This window comes from Suricata suricatta, chromosome 9, assembly GCF_006229205.1.
Source record: "Suricata suricatta isolate VVHF042 chromosome 9, meerkat_22Aug2017_6uvM2_HiC, whole genome shotgun sequence".
Classification (NCBI taxonomy): Eukaryota; Metazoa; Chordata; class Mammalia; order Carnivora; family Herpestidae; genus Suricata; species Suricata suricatta.
The window spans coordinates 122,886,684-122,901,516 of record NC_043708.1 but is presented as its reverse complement, the minus strand read 5'-3'; the positions used below and the strand labels follow the sequence as shown (position 1 = coordinate 122,901,516).

The 14,833-nt window shown below is 34.7% G+C and overlaps 1 protein-coding gene across 5 annotated transcripts in view; it reads left to right on the top strand.

Moving 5' to 3' along the window:
• The first annotated feature begins 7,385 nt into the window (after positions 1-7,385).
• The window catches only part of MEF2A (myocyte enhancer factor 2A), a 113,355-nt gene continuing 105,907 nt past the window's right edge, over positions 7,386-14,833 (top strand). For all 5 annotated transcript variants that reach the window (XM_029950471.1, XM_029950469.1, XM_029950466.1 and 2 more), the window contains exon 1: positions 7,386-7,464. The gene's annotated coding sequence lies outside the window, so the exon portion shown is untranslated. The remainder of the gene's footprint in view (positions 7,465-14,833) is intronic.

Below are 14,833 nucleotides of genomic sequence, written 5' to 3'. Positions count from 1 at the left end.
TTCCTTATTTTTTTAGCATTTCATTTTATCTCTTTCTAGACTTATTAGTTTCTTTTATAGTAGTTACTCTCGAGTTTTACAGCTTACATCTTGAACTTACCACAATTTACTTTCATCACTATGAATAATGAAAGATCCTTAATACAGTGTACTTTCAGTTCTTTCCCTCTCATTCTTTGTGCTGTTTTTGTCATTTTATTTTACAGGTTATTATACCTTACTGCCACTTTTGCTTTACACAATCAAAAGTCCTTTTAAAAATTAAAGATAATAAAATAGATGATTAACATATTTAACATTTTTTGTTCTCTGTGTAGAAGTAGGTTTGTATCTATTTCTATTTTATTTAATTTTTTAACGTTTATTTATTTATATTGAAAGAGAGAGAGCTAGCAGAGGAAGGGCAGAGAAAGGAGAGAGGGAATCCAAGCAGGCTGTGTGCTCAAACCCAGGAACCGTGAGATCATGACCTGAATGGAAATCCAGAGTCAGATGCTTATCTGACTGAGCCACCCAGGTGCTCCCTATTTCTTTTTTAATTTATAGGCTTATTTCTTAAAACAGTTTTACGTTTACAGAAAATTGAGCAGAAAGTACGGACTTCCGATATACACTCCTCTTTCCTTTCCCCTATTCTCCCTCTTGCTTTGGCCCCCAGGACCTCCTGTTAGTGACAGTTTGCACTGGTGTGATATATTTGTTACAGTTGGTGAGTCAGGATTGGTACATTTTTATTAAGCAAGTTTATAGCTTACATTAGGGTTCACTCTATTGTTCAATTCTGTTATCCTTTTCCTTCCTGAAGAATTTTCAGTGTTTCTTATAGTGCATATCTGCTGGTGACACATTCTCAGCTTTTGTTTGTCTGAAAATGTCTTTACTTGCCCTTCCTCTATGAAGCATATTACTAGCTTCTATAGATTTTGATTTGCAGGTTTTTTTCTTTGTAGCACTTTTCAAAGGCTTTGTTTCTTGGGTTTAAATTTGTTTGTATTGTTCTTGACAAGGAGCCTGATAATTCTTATCTTTGTTCCTCTGTGTGTAATGTGCCTTTTTCCCACTTTAGCTGCTTTTAAGATTTTCTCTGTATTACTGTATTTCAGCAGTTTGATTATTAATTTATATGAATTGGTGTGATTTCTTTGTGCTTAACCTGTTTTTTGTTAACTGAATTTCTTTAATATGGATTTAGTTTTTTGTCAAATTTGGAAATTCAGGTACTTTTTCTGTCCCCCCCATCCTTCCAGGACTCCAGTTATACTGTTTTTTAGACTGCCCTTGATATTCTTACGGGTCTTTGATGCTCTGTTCTTTGTTTCTTTGCTTCTTTGCTTTCTATTTTTATATTTTCAAGATAGGGGTCTTTTTTCCTGCACTGTTTTAATCTGTTGCTAAGTCTATCCAGTTGATTTTTTATTTGAGATACTACATTTCTCATATTTAAAAATTTATTGATTTTTTTTCAAAATCCCTTTTCTTTAAGTTTTTTCATACATATGTTATAATATTTTATTTATTATTTATTTAATGTTTCATTGATTTTTTAAAAAAATTTTAATGTTTTATTTATTTTTGATACAGAGAGAGACAGAGCATGAGAGGGGGAGGGGCAGAGAGATAAGGAGACACAGAACCGGAAGCAGGCTCCAGGCTCTGAGCTAGCTGTCCGCACAGAGCCCGACGTGGGGCACGAACCCACGAATGTGAGATCTGACCTGAGCTGAAGCCGGAGGCCCAACCGACTGAGCCACCCAGGCGCCCCTGATTTTTGAGAGATAGAGACAAAGTGTGAGCAGGGGAAGGGCAGACACAGAAACCGAAGCAGGCTCCAGTCTCTGAGCTATGAGCACAGAGCCTGACACGGGGCTTGAACTCACAGAGCTCTGAGATCATGATCTGAGCTGAAGTCAGTTGCTTAACCAACTGAGCCACCCAGGTGCCCCATATATGTTATAATATTTTAAATATAATCATTCTTATTTCTGGGTCTGTTTCTTATGTCAGATTTTTCCCCTTGGTGTGTGTCATGCATTTCTCTATTGTCTTATGTTCAGTAAGTTTTGATTGACTCTTGGGCATTCATCACACTGTTGTCTGGATTTTGTTGATTTCCACACTTTCTCTTTTTTTATGTTCAGTAAGTTTTGATTGACTCTTGGGCATTCATCACACTGTTGTCTGGATTTTGTTGATTTCCACACTTTCTCTTTTTTTATGTTCAGTAAGTTTTGATTGACTCTTGGACATTCATCACACTGTTGCTGGATTTTGTTAATTTCCTCTGGAGAGATTTTAATTTTGTTTTGGCAGGGTGTTACATTTCTTGTGGATCTATTTGAATCATTTGAGGCTTGTTTTTAAACTTTGTTCAGGCTGGTCTAGGGTAGCCTTTGCTCTAGAAGTAGCTTAGTGCAGCTACTAAGTGATGATTCTGCTTGAGTTTCTACTGATTGCCCCAGGTTTCAATGAAGTTTGTCTCCTTTTTGGTAGGAACTTGAACATCCCTCAGGCTTATGTCAGTTTTGAGAACATTTGAGCCTGCCTGATCATTATTCCTTGCCTGACCTTTTAGAGTTTCACTTTACCCATGTATAGAGTTGTATTCAACAAAAACTGCATTGTGGAGTATATGGTAGCATTTAGCCACATTGTGGCTATTGAGAGCTTGAATTGTGGTTGGTTCGAAATGAAATATGCTGTTAAGTGTAAAACACACTGAATGTCAGGAACTTATGATGGAAAAGAAAAGAATGTACAATACCTTTTTATATCAATTATATCCTGAAATGATAATATTTTGAGCATATTGGGTTAAATGAATTATGTTAAAATTCATTTTACCTGCTTCATTTTACTTTTTTTTTTTTTAAGTTTATTTATTTATTTTGAGAGAAAGAAGCCTAAGCAGGCTCTGTGGTGTCAGCCCAGGGCCCAGTGCAGGGCTCAAACCCATGAACTGTGAGATCATGACCTGATCTCACCAGGTGACCCCTCATTTTACTTTTAAAAGGTGCTTACTAGGCAATTTAAAATTACATTTTAGGTTCATGTTGCTTCTTTTGTGCAGAGCTGCTCTAGAAATGCCTGTATAGATTTCAGAAGTGCTTTCCCTTCTTGAGCTCTGCCCTCTCTGATACTCTGCTCTTCTAGTTCCCATTACCTCAGTTTCCCTAAATTTTGATGTCTGTCTGTCTTACTAAGTCCACAATATTATGCTTGGCTTCTCATTCCTGCGTAGCCCTCTGATGTCTTGCATACAGCTGTTTGAGGGGACGCTTAATTTTTCTCAGGTATCTCAGTGTTCAGCAGCTTGGTGTCCAGTGTTTTAAAATGATAGTTATATATCAGTTTTCTAGTTGAGTTCATTGGGAGCGCATGTCTGGTACTTAGTTACTACATCATGGGTGGTACTAAAAATCTTTTTAAGGCGTGAATAGCTTGATGTTCATGTGTGAAAGCCGACCCTCACTTGAATTAAAAATGCCAGTGATGCTAAACCCAAGTTTTCATCATAAAATGAAGTTAATATTTGAGCAAATATGCATTTATTATGTTTATAGACATATGTATATATTTATTTATGTTAGATAGGTAGATAGATAAGTTTTTTGTCCTGTTTCATTTTTCTCTTCATTGGGGTTGATTTTAAAGCTGTTTGTTTTCATACAGAAACCTCTTTTTTTTTTAATGTTTTTAATTTTTTATTTTTTTTTGAGAGAGAGAAAGAAGCGAGCTGGGAGGGGCAGAGAGAGAGGGAGACACAGAATCTGAAGCAGGCTCCAGCCTTCAGCATAGAACCTGATGCCATGGCTCAAACTCATGAACCATGAGATCATGACCTGAGCTGAAGTCGGACTCTGTTGAAACCTCATTATGCTTAGGTCAGAGGTATCCAATGAAATTTTGATAATTTCAAACATAAAGCCATAATTTTCTTCATAATTATATTTTTTTACATCAAGATTAGAATAGATGTTTAGGAATTTAGACCTTTCAGACTTGAAACTAGGAATGTTATGCCATGTCTGGAGCACTTTGGGTTCATTTTGCTTTCTAATTTATTGGCATTCACTGATTAAGCATTTAATTAAGAAGGTAATATAGCAAGAGATGGGCGTTAGGGAGCAAATTGGGTCATTCAGGTCTTCACTTATTATCAGCAATTGTACTAGGTGTTATCTGTTTGCTTCATAAAATGTAGTTGAGATATTTGAAAAGAGGAGTTTGAATCTCAGTCATTTCATTTAACCCTTCTGGTTAATATGGGAAATTGGAAGTTGGTAGTGACCTGTGCCACAGCATAAGTTATGATAGTTGACATTTAACTATTACTGAAATTATAGTATCTTCAAAGGTTTCATTTGTTTCAGAGTACTTCTTTAAAGTTTTTTTTAAATGACCTATCCATGTGATTTTTGTGATATTGTCTTATGTAAGTTTTAGTTCTGATATTTATGATATCAAAATTTAAATCTTATTTTAAAAGTTACTGAGAAATTATCAGTGTTTATCATTCTTGTTCACAGCAAGCACCCACCTGTATTTGTCAGGGTATCTGTCGTATGTAGATACTGATGTACTGAAGCTGCTCAAATGTATCAATCCTCTGAGATTGAGCTTTGCTTTTCAGCCTTTGAATCCATCACTATATACAGGAGCATTTATTTTTTCATGTATTTAATTCATTTAACAAACGCATGAACTGGGCTCAGCTGTTAAAAGCATGCCTGGTTTAAATCCCACCTTCACCATTTGACTAACTTAGCTATGTGACCTTGGCAGGTACCTTCTTAGTATTTCAGCTTGCCTTTAAAAAAATTTTTTTTAATGTTTACTTTTGAGAGAGAAAGAGAGAGAGAGGGAACACAAGTGAGCAAGTGAGGGAGGGGCAGAGAGAGGAGACACAGAATCTGAAGCAGGCTTCAGGCTCTGAGCAGTCAGCACAGAGCCAGATGTGGGGCCTGAACCCAAGAACCATATGATCATCATCACCTGAGCTGAAGTCAAAGCTTAGCCAACCAACTGAGCCACCAGGAGCCCCTATTTCTGTTTCCTTTTAGGGATAATAGGTTATTGTTGGCTTTACCTCTTTTGATTCATGTAAAGCAGTTAGGATACTGGTTAGCATAGGATAAATACTCAAATGTTACTGCTGCTGTTGCTGTTGCTTTTATTATCACCTCATTAGGTCTTCCCTGGATACTTTTTCTCAAATTGTAATTCCCTCCCTATGAAATAACTTAATTCCTTGCTCTGTTTTTTCTTTTTAAGGACTTTCTACCAATCTATTATATATAATACATATTCTTCATTCACTGTGTATTGTAGGTTTTCCCCACTAGAATGTAAGCTCCATGAGGTCAAGCATAGATATAGGGACTTATCCCTATCACCTAGAAAGATGTCTGGAATATACTGGATACTCAGTAAATATTTTCTGACTAGATACTGAATTGTATTCCAGTTATTCACTAGGTATTGGAGATATAAAAGAGAGGTTCCTTCTCTAAAAAAGGCATAAAGTATAGTGGAAGAGACTGATACAGAACTAATTATACTTTTGCCCCCCGGAAGTGACGTTGATGGTAAGGGTATTCCTGAGATTGTTATCACAGAAGATACCATTAAACTGGGAAAGATTGTTTTAGAGACAAGGGAAGAGTTATTCCAGCAGAGGCAAAAACTTGAACAGAATTACAGAGCTCGACAGTTTAGGCAATGGCTTGTGGTCCAAGGCAACAACAATGTTGGTTCATTAGAAGTAGAGGGAGCTAGGAGGTTGATTGGAACCAGATTTGGTAATAATAGCAATTAGAGGTACACTAGGTTGTGTAGCTCTTGTCCGGACAGAAGCAATGAGATTTGGAGGTTCAGTATAATGCAATTTAACGATAACAATGCAGCACTAACATTTTAGTTTCGGTTTATTCTGAGGGTAAGAGTGTGTTTCATTATAGATTATTATAAAAGAACTTGATTTTTAGAATATTTCCTTTAAGAAACTGTTTGAGAACTATGTAAAATACAGGTCATTAATAACAGTTCACTTACAGAATTGAGAGTGAATTTTTGATATAAGAAAATATACTAGAATGTATCAAATCTGTGTTTAGTAATTTGACAGTAAATAACCAGTTAAACTTTAGTTCCTTCTGTGACACAGACACAAAGGTAGTGTTAAAAATACTTAGTTTTGTTTAGATCAAGAATTCATGAAAAATAGTTTCTCTTTGGATTTTTGGATTTTAGAAGTTGGTTGGTAATGAAACTGTATTTAAGGAGCTTTTTCTACATTTCAGTGTAATTAGATTAAAAGCTGAAATTGACTTTTTAAAGCAAGGTCTTTTTAACCATGCAAAAAAAAGTTTGTGTATATGTGTGTTTTAAAGTTCAAGCTTTTAATTATTAATTCATTAATACAAAAAGAATATTTGGCAGTTTGTGTTTTTCCCCCATTTAGATGAGGTGTTCATTTCAAATAGAAACAAAATTATAGTATCGTAATAATTAATATTGCTGAATCAGATTCAAGACTGGTATTTCTGTGGAGAAATTACCATTTTTATTTGATGTCACAGATTTACTCTGGGGTGGGTGTGTGTTGGTAGAATTACCCAGTCACGAAATTCTAAGTGATTGGATTAGCATCATAATTGATCCCGGCCAATCTGGGTGAGGAAGGTGGGAGTGCTTTTACCATCTTTCCCTTTTTCACCCCAGCTAGCTGCCTTACTACTATTCCAAGCAAACTGGATTATTCTTTATGCACTAATCCACTGGTTAGTATTGACCAGTGTTCCTTTTTTTATTGTGAGTTATTGACATTGATCAGTTTTAGGTTTTTTTTTGGGCATTTTGTGTTCATTTTCATTTCATTGTTCCCTTTAAAAGATAGTGAAAGTTACAAGTATGTACATTGTATTTGAATACAAACATTTTATAACAGTGCAAATCCCTGACTCTTTGATAATTTTCTAAATAACATAATACAGTGAATACTTGCAGCTATTTTGGCAAAACATATATTTAGTAGGCTGTGTGTACCAAGTAAATAAAAAGCATATCAAATGATGTGGAGGATAGGAAAATGGGACATAGGAAGCCAATTTGTGAATCTAGGAGTACATAGAATATCACTGAACATTTAAGTAATACTTCCTGAAAAAATGGGTTAGTGACATTAGAAATTCTCAGTGCTAATTTTATTAGACAAATATAACAAATTACGTTTAAAAATTATTTTTCTGTTATTTAGCAAGTGTTTGTGCTGTCTGCCAGGCAGTGTTGAGAGTTGGAATTTACAGTGATGAAATGTATATTTAATTCTGTTTTAGAGTTAAGAACACTTACTAACTCATCTATTTTTTCCTTTATTAAGGAATTGCCTTTTGTGAAAAAGGAACAAAGAAGAGTTTTCTGCAAGGATCATATTAAGTGCACTTTTTTGCTGATACATCATTTCTAGTAAGACATTCTCATTTTTCTATGTTATGAAGTAAATAAACACAATGGAAATTTTTTCTTTTTTTTTAATCAGACTGTTCTGGGAGCTTGAATAAAGTCTTTTTGGAGTTTATTTTGAGGTTTAATGTAGATGAATTAAGGAAATTTATAAAGTCTACTTGGAGTGCATTATATAATGACAGTTTCTCATATATTTTTTCTGATATTGCTAAGATAATCCCACACTTTTTTATCTTACCCACTTCGTTTTCCATATCAATTACCCTTATTTAAAAAAAGAAAAAAATATTAAGTAAGTAGTTCATATTTACTGTGACAATAAATAGGAGAAAGGGAGGAGGGTTTGAGACATGATTTAGATATTAGTTAGCTGAGAAAGATTTTCAAATGAAAGGCAAATCTGGTCATATTTCTTGAAATACCTTAGGAAGGGTCAAAGTGGTAGAAAAAACTTACTTTTATGAATTTACAAAATGAGTTCTCTGTTAAAGTACTTTATTCTGATACTAGTTTCTTATGGTTATGTATTTTTCTTGTAAAACGTTGACTGAAGAAAGGTTTTTTAATGGTATCTTTCAGTATGGGGAACTGGGAGAAAACGCATTAATTTTTCAACTGAATCAAAGTATCCTTCTCAATCCAGAACTTGCATACACACAGGCAGAATGGGAATAGTGTAGTCTAATTCCTATTTTTAAATATAAACTTTGTTTTCCATAAATCTTTGAATGTTGTTTTTTTCTTTTTCATCTTATTTACTTTTATTTTGTCCACTAACTGCTGAAAACTATATGATTTGAGTTAAAGCACTATAGGAATTTAGCCATTCTGATTCTCATAATTAAGAACTTTGCACCTTCTGTGAACCTCAGGGATAGCTGTGGGCATAATTTAAGCTGTTATTTCGTTGCGTATGAAAATCAAATTTTTCCAGAAGCAGTTTTGTAAATGTTATAATTTTCTCTGTTGAATCACCTTGGCACCTTTGTTGTAAATCAACTGTCTATTTTAGGACTCTGTTCATTTTATTCATCTGTATGTTTGTTCATGTCAATACTACAGTATCTTGATTACTGTAGCTTTATAGTAAATCTTAAAATTGGGTAATGTGAATCCTCCCAACTTTGTTCTTCTCTTTGAAAGTTGTTTTTCTATTTTATATCCTTTCCATTTCTTTCTGAGTATTTTAGAATCAGCTTGTCGATTTTTACAGAAAAGCTTAATGGGATTTTGATTGTGAATGCTTTTATCCTAGAGGCTATACTGGGGAGAATTGACCTGTTAAGGATATTGAGTCTTCTGATGCATGAACTTGGTACCACTCTCTGTTTAAGTCATTTTTAATTTTTCATAGCAGAGTTTTATTTTCATCATAAAGTCATTATACCTATTTTGTTAAATTGATCCCTATTTTATATTTTTATGTTACTGTAAGTGGTAGTGTAAAGAAAATCCGTTTTCAGTTTATTGTTAGTATGTAGACTTATAATTGACTTATATTAAACTTTGTAATTTGTGATTCTGCTAACATTATTATTTCTAGTGGCATTTTTTATGGTCTTCATATGTTCTTTGTAGATCATCATCTTGTCTATGAATAATGACTGTTTTACTTGCTCCTTCAAATATTTCATGGGGCGCCTGGGTGGCTCAGTCGGTTAAGCGTCCGGCTTCCACTCGGGTCATGATCTCACGGTTCGTGGGTTCGAGCCCCACGTCAGGCTCTGTGCTGACAGCTCAGAGCCTGGAGCCTGCTTCGGATTCTGTAGCTCCCTCTCTCTCTGACCTCCCCTGCTCGTGCTGTCTCTGTCTATCTCTCAAAAATAAATAAAAAACATGAAAAACTAAAAAATTTCATATCTTTTAATTTTTGCTTGCTTTATTGCACTGCCTAGTTAGTAATCCCCGTGCAGTGTTGAACAGAAGCGGTGACCCGACATTCTTGCCTTATTCCTGAGGTTCGGTCAAAAACATTCATGTTTTCACTAGAAAGTCATAATGTTAGCTGTAGGTTTTTAACAGATACTCTTTATGAGATTAAGTTCTTTTCTGTTCATAGCTTGCTGAGAATATTTTTTTTTTATCATGAATGGGTATTGAATTTTTATCAAACAGTTTTTCTGTATCTGTTGCGATGATCACACGTTTTTTTCCCCCTCTCTTATCTGTTAATGTAGTCAGTTACATTGATTTTTTTTTTTTTGAATATCAAACCAAAGAATGATGCTTTTCTGAGATAATTCCCACTTGGTCATCATTTGTTATACTTTATATATAGCTGGATTCTTTGCTAAAACTTAATTAACTTTTTATCATCTGTAGGTATTTGTTTGTAGATTTTATAAAAAAATTTATTTATTTTGAAAGAGATAGACACAGCATAAGCAGGGGAGGGGCAGAGAGAGGGAGAGAGAGAATCTGTGGGCTACCAGCAGCCCCATGTGGGGCTTGAACTCAGGAACCATGAGATCATGACCTGAGCCAAAACCAAGAGTCACATACTTAACCAAATAAGCCACCCAGGCACCCTGGTTTGTAGTTTTTAAAATCATGTTTTATCTGATTTTTGTATCTGTATACCAGCAGGAGTTGGAAAGATTTCCTTTTCTGGAAAAATTTTCATACATTTGGTGTTAATGCTGCTTGAAGTGTTTGGTACAATTCACTAGTGAAGACCTGTGGGTTTGGAGTATCTTTGTGGGAAGGTTTTAAATGATGAACTCGATTTCTTTGATATTGGGCTGTTCAGATATATATTAATTCTTATTGAATAAGCTTCAGTTTGTGTCTTTCATGTAAATTTGTCCATTTCAGGTAAATTGTTGTATTTATTGGCATAAAGTTGCATATTATATTGCTTTCCTCTTTGTTGTTTAAAAAAAATATTTTTTTTAAATTTATTTATTTTTGAGAGAGAGAGAGTGTGAACAGGGAAGGGGCAGAGAGAGAAAGAGGCACAGAATCTGAAGCAGGCTCCAAGCTCTGAGCTAGTGGTCAGCCCAGAGGTTGATGTGGGCCTCGAACTCACAATCCGTAAGTAAGATCATTATCTGAGCTGAAGTTAGACGCTCAACCAACTGAGCTACCCAGGCACCCTACTCTTTGTTTTTTAATATTTATTTATTTTTGAGAGAGAAGGAGGGAGAGCGAGAGAGTACAAGTAGGGGAGAGTCCAAGAGAGAGGGAGACACAGAATCCGAAGCAGGATCCAGGCTCTGTGATGTCAGCACAGGCTGACTCGGGATCCGAATTCATGAACCACAAGATCATGACCTGAGCCCTAAGTCAGATGCTCAACTGACTGAGCCACGCAGGCGCCCCATATATTCCCTTACTCTTAATGTTTGAGGGATTTATAGTGATATCCCTTCTTTTGTTCTGGCATTAGAGATTTTCCTTCTTTTTGTAAAGGAGACATTATTACTTAAAATTTTCCCTTTTCTGCATTTTACAAAGTTTGTTTTTGTAAGAGTTCAAATAATTTTTAAATTTCTTTTGTGATTTTTATGACCTGTAAAATTGCCAAATATTTGGTTAAATTTCTAGATCTCATTCTCTAGTACATTTCTAAATTAATTATGTTGTGATCTAAGAACATGTTTTATGTATTTATTATGAAGTGAAAAGTGTTGTCTGTATTAGTGAATGTTTTGTGGGCACTTAAGAATGATTCTGCTGTTGAGTAGAACTTTGTAAAAATGTTAATTAGGTCAAATTGGTTGATAGTGTTCTTCAAAATTTACTCCTCTGATTTTCTGTTTGTTTTAGTAATTGCTGAGAGAGGAATGTGGAATCTTCAGCTTTAATGGTAGATTTTTCTGTTCCTTTTACTTCTTGGTTCATATATTTCAAAGCTCTAATATTAACTGCATGCATATTTAGTTTTCTTAAATATTTTTGATGAGTTGGGTTCTGTATCTTGAAATGTCCCTTTTTATCCCTATTAATATGTTGTGAAATTGTTTCTGAAGTGACTTACATTAGTCTGACAGAACGTCTGCTCTTTTTCTTAATTTGCATGACCCCCCTACCCCCTGCCATGTACTTTTTCTATGTTTTTGGTCTAAAGACGTTTTCATAGACTGTTTTTGTTCTCTGATTATGATGTGCCTTAGTATGGTTTTCTTTCAGAAAACTCCTTCTTAGGTTTTTTTGGTTTTGTTTTTAATCAAAGTTCGGAAAATACTGGCACTATTTCTTCAAATACTTACCCCAGGTTTTTTTTTTTTTCTTTTTTCTTTCAAGGTTGAGGAGAAAATGTTATACATTTGAACTACTTTGGCATGGCACTTGTACTTTGTTTCTCTCTCTGTCCCTTCCCCCTTTTCAATGGTTAACACTGTCATGTTTCCAAGTTCACTGATCTTTTCTTCTGCAGTATGTTTTTAATCTCATGCATTGTGTTTTTTATTTCTGATAATTATTTTTCATCTCCGGAAGTTTTATTTCTTCTGTTTCTCTTCTCATCATGTTCCCATTTTCTTTTACCTTTTCTAACATTTAGAGCTTATTTTTAATCATTGTTTTAATGCCCTTATCTGTTAATTCCATTAACTTTATTTTTTCTGAATTTCTTTTTATTGATTGAGTTTTCTTTGGGACACATTTCCTGTCCCCCCCCCTTTTTTTACTGTTTTATTTTATTTTTATTTCTTTTTTATTTTTGAGAGGGAGAGATAGAGGGTGAGTGGGGGAGGGGGGCAGAGAGAGAGGAAGACATAGAATCTGAGGCTCGCTCTAGGCTCTGAGCTGTTAGCACAGAGCCTGACGTAGGGCTGGAACTCACAGACTGTGTATCATGACCTGAGCTGAAGTCAGACACTTAATGTACTGAGCCACCCAGGTCCCCCTCTTGCTTTTTAAAAAAATATTTATTTTTGAGAGAGAGTGAGAGAGAGCATGCACATTACACAAGTGAGGGAGGGGCAGAGAGAGAGGGAGACAGAGGATATGAAGTCGATTCCATACTGACTGAGGAGAGCCCCATGTGGGGCTAGAACCTATGAACCATGAGATCATGACCTGAGCCAAGTTGGACACTTAATCAATCGACTGAGCCACCCAGGTGCCCTTTCCTGCTTTTTAAAAAAAAATTTCATATCCTTTGTTTTTGGATGGTGGACATTGTAGTTTGACATCCTAGGATGAAGAAGTTTTTTGTATTATTTTACATAATGTTGAACTTTCATTTCTTATTCATATAAGATCCTTGGTATCAGCTGAATCCTTTTGAGTTTTTTTTTTTTTTTTAAGTTTTGTCAGCATTGGTCTGGAATATTCTTTTTTTGAGAGAGAGAGAGAGAGAGAGAGAGAGAGAGCGAGCGAGCGCGAGCATGCAAGAGGGGCAGTGGGAGAGATAGGGTCTTAAGGAAAGCTCCTTGTTCATCATGGAGTCCGATGTGGTGTTCAGTCCCACAACCTTGGGATCATTACTTGAGCCGAACTCAAGAGTCAGATAGTTAACTGACTGAGCCACCCAGGTGCGGCCAGAACATTCTTTTCCATAAGGTTAATTTAGTTGCCCATTAAGGTTCTGTCTTCCTGAAGGTTATATAATCCATGCCCATTTGAGGATTATTCTCGAAGCAGTCCTAACCAATATTGTAAAATTTTCATTCGTTTGTTATTTTGTATTTTGAAGGAAATTTTTTGGCCTATGAATAGCTTAAGTAGTCTTGGAAGAACAGATCAAAGTAGGAGGATTTTCTCTACTCAAAACTTATAAATCTATAATAAATACTTCCATTAAATAATGCCAAAAGGATAAACAAAAGAAGTGAAGAGTCTGGAAGAGGGCTAGTGAGTATGTATATGGATGCTTGCTTTATGGCAGAATTGGCACTCTAGTGTAATCGGGAAGGAGTTATTTAACAAATGATACTAGAATAGTTGGTGATCCATAAAGAAAAAATGGCTCATCCTCTCCATACCACATGCAAAAATCAATTTGATTGATTTGAGATGATTTGTACATCTCAATGTGAAAGGCAAAACTACAAAACTTTAGAAACGAATACAAGGAGAACATGTTCATAATCTTCCCCCAGGCAAAGATTTCTTAAAAAGAAATAAAATCCACTAATATAAATAAAACTGTTGGTACATTTCATTACAATAAAATTAAGAAATTTTATTCTTGCAAAGTCAAAGGAGAATAGAGAGGCAAACCAAAGTGGATGAACGTATTTGCCATACATATAATAGACAAAAAGCATGTATCACGGTATTCAGAGCAGTTTTACAAATCAGTATGACAATCCAGTGGAAAAATGGGAAGGGACATGAAAAGACACTTCATAAAGGAAATGTAAATATGCAAGAAATAAGTGAAAATTTGTTTAACATCATTAGTTATCTGAGAAATATAAATTAAAACTGAGGAGACTCCATCATAAACCACTAGAATGGCTAAAATTTAAAAAGAGATTAACGTAAGTTTTGGAGAGGATATTAAGTAATGGGAACCCATTAAACACTGCTGGTGGGAATGTATGTTATTATACCTACTTTAGGAAACACTTTGATATTTGCATACCCTGTGACCCAGTAATTTCTTTCCATGGATATTTACCTGAGAGTAATGTGTGAACATGTGCACTAAGAGATGTGTTAGTAATTGGTAGCAGCAGTATTTGTAATAGCTTCAAATTCAGTACATTGTTCTTCAGTAGGATTGAATGAATAAAATTGTGATCCGTTTGTACAACGCAATACTTTATGGCAATAAAAATGGGTAAAGTACAGCTACATGCTGTACAGGTGAATTTTACAAATATGTTTCTCATAAGAAGCAGAGACCATTCATAATTTGTGATTTCATTTATGTAAAGTAAAATGAAAACACAAAAATAAAGCAGGTAAAATGAAAAATATGTTTATGTACAATTATATACTAACACCAGAAATGCCAATTCCTAATTTCACTGTATGTCTGTCCACATTTCTATACTCCTACCAATTCATTAAAAAGTTTTCTGATTTTGAATATAATAGTATACCCCAAATCATATTTATCTTTATAAATAAAGATACAGCAGCATTTATGTATAGGTTTGACTCAGGTGATCAGAAGGTTAATTTTTTAATATATAATATTTGAATCAGAACATTGCGAATTGATATGGTTTCTAGTAATGATAATTCATCTTTATAGGGGATATAATTATCGACAAAGCATTTTTTCCAGAAATCATTATGACAGCCTGGAAAGTGTTTGGAATATCTGCATATGAAGGAAGTGTTAATATAGAGAGTAAGTTGGAGGTGGTTGAAAGACTAGAATCTCCTTTTCGTTTCCACACCTTGCCTTGCTGTGTTATTTCTCTTGTGAACACAGGACATTGCTCTTATGTAGGTGTAATTAATCTGG